The sequence below is a fragment of the Dasypus novemcinctus genome, chromosome 7, assembly GCF_030445035.2.
Source record: "Dasypus novemcinctus isolate mDasNov1 chromosome 7, mDasNov1.1.hap2, whole genome shotgun sequence".
NCBI lineage: Eukaryota > Metazoa > Chordata > Mammalia > Cingulata > Dasypodidae > Dasypus > Dasypus novemcinctus.
In genome coordinates, this window is record NC_080679.1 from 51201193 (window position 1) to 51208511 (window position 7319).

Genomic DNA, 7319 nt, shown 5'->3' on the forward strand with positions numbered 1-7319 from the left:
TACAAAGTCTAAGTGTTCTATTCACTACAAAAGGTATGTGCTCATCTTTTCTTTCAGCCTTTAACAACTTCATCCCATTTGCCGGGAACTCTTACTTACCACATTCCTTAGGTTGTAAGCACAGCCATGGACACAGCACTAGCATGGAGACAGCAACGTTTCTCCCTGGTGAGGCCACTGTGCTTCAGTTTCCAACACCATGGGGTGAATCAATCTTTATGCTCAACTTGAGAACTTGGTGGGGCTTATGGAAGGAAAGTCCATAAAAGTGTTGGATTGCTCCTAGGATTGCAGATCTTTACCTCCCACCTTTGCCCAGAAGTTTCTCACTGTCATGCTAGGCCACACTCAGCCTCCAACCATTCTTCCACACTGCCATGTAAGTTTTCTATCAGTTTGCGGCTCAAGAGGCTTTTACTCCAGGTGAGCAGACATCAGTTGCTGTGTCTCTCTGGATGCATCTGTCTCTCCAGATTTCAAGGCGGTGGTTTGCTCTCTGACTTTAGTTCATGATGGGTCCAATAAGAGTCACTAATTTTCAGTTTGTCCAGATTTTTCTTGTATTAAGAATGGGAGTAACAACTTCTACTCTCTTTATACACTGGGGCATCCCAACATTTAGTATTTAGTATTTACATCCTGATACTTCTCAAATCTATTTTAGAAAGCTGCTGATGAGCTCTGAATCATCTACTACTTAATGGATAGCTATAAACTGACTCAGAGAATCCTAAAAATAATTAATATTTTTGAACCATCTTATTATTTTTCCTCAATATGCAATTATTTCTTTCTATTACTTTTCTTAAATAATTATTCAAGTATTAGGTAAAATTTCAAGGCAGAAATGTATAAAGCACATTTACACCTCATTCCTCCTCTTACACTTGAGGAGTGAATCAAGGTACAGGATTATATAAAGCAAATAGCATTTTAAAAAATTGAGGGGAGCAGATGTGGTTCAGGCAGTTGAAGACCTGATTCCCACATGGGAGGTTCCAGGTTCGGTTTCTGGTACCTCCTAAAACAAACAAACAAACAAACAAAAACTCAAACAACAAGCTAATGTGGCTCAGGGTTTGAGTGCCGGCTTCCCACTTACAGGTCCATGGCTGCTTTCATGCTATAGAAGCAAAACTGAGAAGTTGCTACAGAGGCTATGTGGACCACAAAACCTAAAATATATAATGTCTGGCCATTACAGAAAAGTTTGGCTAACTCCTGGTTTACTATGCAGTGTTAAAATGCCAGGAAATATTTTCATTTTTACTTAATAAGAGATATAATTCTTGTAGAAGGGGTGGGAGAGGAGTTGTACAATCATATTTGTGGCTTTGCCATAAAATTATGGTTATAAGGAAGAACAAATCTGAAGCAGGTGAAAGAGAAGTGAAGGAAGACCACAAGGGAAGTAATGCAAATCTTAGTTGATTAATGAAATGGACTGCAGCCCAGAAAGCAGAGAAGTATATGAGAGAGATATTTTATTTTGGTCTTTACAAAGCAAAATGAGATGCATTATGGTAGTTTATATTTAATTTTTTGGAGACAAAGGTCCTTATATAACATTTTAAAACAAAAAAATTAAAAAATAACGATTTATGACATTAAAATATTTGGGGGAAGTTTTAGAGATTGTTTTGGGGTATTGATGATTGATTGCCTAATTCCCATTTTAGTGACAGATAAAAAGATAGATGATAGAGATAGAGATAGAGATAGAAATACACAGACATAGAAATTATAGAGCTAGAGCTAAAGCTAGAGATAGAAAGACAAAGATAGGGATATAGCTAAAGGGATAGAGGGAGCACATGCTCAAGGGAGGTAGTGCTGAGCTGATAAATTTTAGTAACTGCTTCTGGGAAAAATGTATGCATAAGTATACATACATAGTTCAGTAAAAATTTCTTTGGTGTAAAGCTTGTACAGCACACACTTAAAATAATAAAATTTACAAAACTATTTTAAACTAAATATAGCTACTCTATTCTTATATAATGTCATCCTAGGTATTTGTGGCACACTCTTATTTATAGCCTGACTGTGGTTGCAATTTAAAAACCAGTGTATTCCAACAAGTATGTTGGTAGAGATTTTCTTTTATGGTAATGAGTAAGATTAAAGAGATATTAGAATATATATGTCAGAACTTTACTTATTTGTCAGTGATATCACCAATGTCTTTGATGGAATCCAATAATAATTTTTGAAATATATGGATGAATACTTCCTAAATTTTTTGTGCAATTCATAATGTAACAGCTATAGACATGGCACACTTTAAATTTAATCTGAAATATTAACATTTCCTGCATCATTTTTTAAGTCTAGACAATCAGCAAAACAATAAAGCAAGACTTGATTTGTAGTGTTTACTGATTTACATGAATAAATATTCTCACCATTGCTAATTTTCAGCTACAAACATGATGCCACTGAATACAGAGTTAAAACAGATATGCTGTAGCACACCATAATATATTTCCACCATTCAGGTATAAAAGATCTAATTACCTTGAAACCATAGATATTAATAAAATGCAGCAAAATAATTAGGAAGTGATGGATTTTAAGGATTTATTATATCTTTCCTTTCTATATAATTTATTTAATTGCATATTTATATACTTTAATTTTAATAATTGCTATCTTTAAAAACTGGTTTACAAATTTCTTAAAAATTTCACAATTGACTTTTATAGGCCAAGACAAAGGTGCTCCAGCAAACCACTGTGCAGAGATAGATATAGAGTTAAATGCTAAGTTCCCATATATTTATTATATAATTTATTAAATGTATTGGAATTTTTCATTGAGTCAAGTCCTTATTGCAAATTTGCAATCCTATGTTGGGTTTATTGTAGATTGGTATATACCATTTGGCAAGTCATTTTGTTTGCTTTTTTATAAAAAGAATTAATTGGATTAGATGATGGTTCTTGGCCTCACTGAGTCCAGCTGAAATAACATGACTGAGATTCATCATCATCATGAAAAAAATCACTAAACTAAATAAGGACAGTAGAAGGATCATTCTATGAAGAAACTAGCTGCAGCTGCAAAATGGCTTTTCTCTCCCTGGGTATCTTTGTCCCGGGAAGGCCCCAAGGTAGCCCCCATTTTAGAAGACTTCAGTGATATAATTCTGTCCTTGAAATGTTGAGTCATAGTCAAAACAATCTCTGATGGGATATCAAAGTTTTAGTGCTGGCCCACTAGGCTTCACCATTTCGTCAATAGAGATGGTTTCCTAATTTTCCTGGCCTTGATAACCACTGAGTGATGCTGAAACATCAATCTACAGATATTCTTCCAGAGTACGCTACAGAGTACTTTCCAAGTAATTCTGGGAATCTCATGTTTTACTTACAGTTATTACAATTTAGTCTGCAGCCAGCCCATTGTTACCACTGCTGTGATTGCCAAAGTATTGCTGTAAGAATAACGGTTTTATTGTGTTACTTAAGAATCCACTGAGTAACAGTATATCACCTTGGAACCTTCTGTCTCCTTCCATGGTAAACTGAAGTGTGCTGCTGAATACATCAAGTATCTGCTTGTTCTTCATAGTATTTGCTATCTAAGTTTATTTCATCTTTATAAATTACTTGTGTCTCATCTTCTATATATATTCCTGATAATATCTCTCACCCATCTTTGAGGTTTTTTTTTTCCTTATTGATTTGTAAGAGATCTTTATGAATTTTTAATCTTATTATTTTATCAGGTTTTCCAATATCTTCTCTCTTCTTAGGTTTTGTTTCCTTACTCTCTTCATGTATTTATTTATTTTAAATTCTAAATGAACTGAAGGTCTTACATATATGTAGTTGAAGATTTTAATACTTTTTTTGTTTTTGTTTATTTAAGAATTCTTTACTTTTCAAAGAGTTTGACAAAGAGTCAAACCATACAGTGAGAAAAGTTAATTGCAATATATATAAATGGCAAAAACTTTTGTATCCAATATGTATAAAAATATTAATCAATCAATAGAAAACACAAATAGACTTTGTTAAAGGACTTAAAAAGTCATCTCTTAAGAAAGGAAACCAAAATTTCTAACAAAGATGAACTTGTGTTAATGAGATGCCATCACAAACCCAACTTATAAATTGAAGGTATTGTAACATTGGACCAAATATTGGAGAAATGGGGAGCAACAGGAACTCTTATACAATGTCAGTATGTAATTTCAAAAACTACATCTAGTAAGCAGAAGAAAAACAAATCTTATAACTGAACAATTGCATATTTGTATAGATATCTCACAGGGATGGAAGTTTGAGAATCTATAAAGATAAGTAGGGCTGACAACAGCATTGTTTATAAAACAAAGCTGGAAACAACCTAAATGTCAATAGACTGTACAAACAAATCATAGCATATTTAAGTTATGGAAAAATTAAACTAATGAAAATGAAAGTATCATATAAGTAATCAACAATCTGGAAGAATATTAAGGACATACTGTGGAATGGAGTCAGTTACAACAGAATACATGAAGTTTGATTACCTTCAAACTCTGAATTTTGCTTAGATGCTAATAAAACAATTAAATAAGGAAGTGAATACCATAGATGTTAGATTAAGATTACCATTGGAGGAATGAAGGAGGTTATGACATATTTGGAAGTTACAGGGGAATTCATCTAATGATTTATATTTTATGTAGTGTTTTTTATTCATATTTCAAAATAAAAATGCATTTAAATCGCATTTTACAAAACACTATGGTTAAGTTCAATACCATTTCCTAACTAATATAAATGTGCGTATAAGTATAATATTCTTGATATTTCTACATGGTGTAATTCATATTTTGTTTATATTTTTACAGATTTTAGTTATGTAATGGCAAACATTTAAAATGTGAATGAAAAGGACTAGGCCAGTTTGTAAATCTTCCTGAAGTTCTTGAGCATAGTGTGAAATATGTTTTGCTTTAATTAATTATGTTTTGCTGGAATTTAGGAGTATCTAAAATTCTAGAAAAAAATATTTTTAAGCTGCTAAATCCAGCGTACTTAAATAATTTATCATCAAAATTCACTGAATGGATTTGGCCCTATTTACATATTCTTCAATGAACTCTGCCCTAGCTGCTGACAACATGGACTATTTCCAATTACTTTCAGGGCATCTCTATAGTCTGAGAAAAATGTTAGCTATAATTTAAATTGTTTTGAGATTGCACTCTGTCAACCACTCTCATTTAGATATATCTGAGGATGTCAAAGTGATAGGTGAATTATAATTATTGTATTGACTAAGATAATGTATTATGGAGCCTAGTAAATTGCCAGGAACACAGCAAACTCTCAATTAGTAATAGCTATTTTTTTATGAACTCAAGAAATACTTCTTGAGCTTCTGGTGGCAGAACCTGGCACTTGCACCAGACATGCATAATAAAAAATGCATAAGCCGCTCTCCCCCAGAACTTCAGACAAGGAGAAGGTTCTCACTCCCTATGACTAGAGGACCAAGGGACCCAGAGGACCAGGCTACCCTCTTCCCAGGTTCGCCATCCTCAAGGTTCCTTTATCTTGCCCAGGAATACCAAAGTAAGCTTGTCTTTTCCCTCACAATTTTACTGAGATACAGTCAAATACCATACAAACCATCCAAAATGTCCATTCTATGGGTTTTGGTGTAATCACAGAGTGGTGCATTTATCTTCATAATCAATATTAAGAGCATTTTCATTACTCCAAAAAGAAAAAAGAAAAAAACAACAAAACTATCCCTTAGCAGTAACCTTACAATCCCTCTATCCATCCCCTGCCATACATATCCACTAATCTATTTCCATCTCTGCAAATGTATTTACTTTTCAATTTATATAATGAAGTCAAACAATATGCAATACTTTGTGTCTGGTTTCTGCCACTTAGGATAAATCTCTGTCTCTTTTTTTTAATTGATGAAAAAAATATTAATACATGACTATTCACTAAAGTCTATAGTTTGTTTTAGGTGTATTTTAACTCAGATACCACCTTATTATTAACATCTTTTAATATTAACGTACACTTGTTCTGGTTCACTGAAGAGCATTCTTATATTTATACTATCAAACACGCTATTGTCTGTGACAGAGCTCACTATGCTATACAGTCCCGTGTTTCATCCTGTTGCTCTTCTTCTGGTGAGATACACTTCCCTAAACTTTCCCTTTCAAGCACAGTCTTACCCTCATATTGGCACTGCTAATTACATTCACTCTATTGTGCTATTATCAGCTCTATCTAGTACTAAACCCCTAAGAATAGGTCTTAAAAATACTGTAGCTGCCATCTAAGGACTCTCTTTCTCTCATCTCTTCTTCTGGGGGAAGCCACCTGCCACATCATGAGGCGGCCATGTTTTGAGAACTCCATGTGGCGAGGAACTGTGGAAAATCTCTAGACAAGAGCCAGCAAGAAACTAGGGCCCCCAATCCGATTACTCGTAAGGACATGAGGCCTGCCAAGGACAGCATCAGTGAGTTTAGAAACAATCTTCCTCTAGAGACGTCTTCAGAAGTTGACAGCTGACAGCAACCTAATAATAGACTTTGAGCCAAAGCTTTGCACCTAAGCTGAGCCTGGATACCTGAACCACAAAAACTTGTGGGATAATCACTAATTAAATGTACACCATACATTTTAAGTGGGATAATTTGTTATGCAGTGATAGATAGTTAATACTTCAGATGAGAGACAACTTTGGACTTCTGTATACTCAGTGAATACTAATGCTAAAGTAAAAAATTTATCAATCAAATAAAATATTGTCTGGCTCTTACATTTCCTAACCTCCTCCACCCACTTTTTAGTGTGAGGTGTCCCCAAAATAGCAATAAGCAGTTGGGAGAAGAGTGAAAAAAGAGTGAAAAATCTGATTGCTAATCTGCTCTTTACTATAAATTTCAACTGAGACTCATTGAGCTTGAGAAGAATATTATCTATTTTTTTAAATTAGACTGGCCTGAATTTTAAATAAATGAAAGTGGCCAGAAAAGCTATGTGACATTCTCAAGATTTCATCAGGATAGGGAGAAACAGGCTTAATAGAACTGGTTTGCAGAGAGAATGGTGGGCAGAATAAAATTGTCTTCATGTGCTTTATTAGATATAGCTTATTAAAAACAGAAAAAAAAACTGGCTACACATATTTCCTCTTAGAAAATTCAGTTAAGTTTCTTGGAAGAGGCAATGTTTGTAATTTTAAGGAAAGATTAGGGGTTATCCTGATAGACAAGAGATGGATATTTCAGGTGATTTTAAAAACTTGAATAAAGACAAAGAGAGCCCTGTGCTTTGGTTGAACTT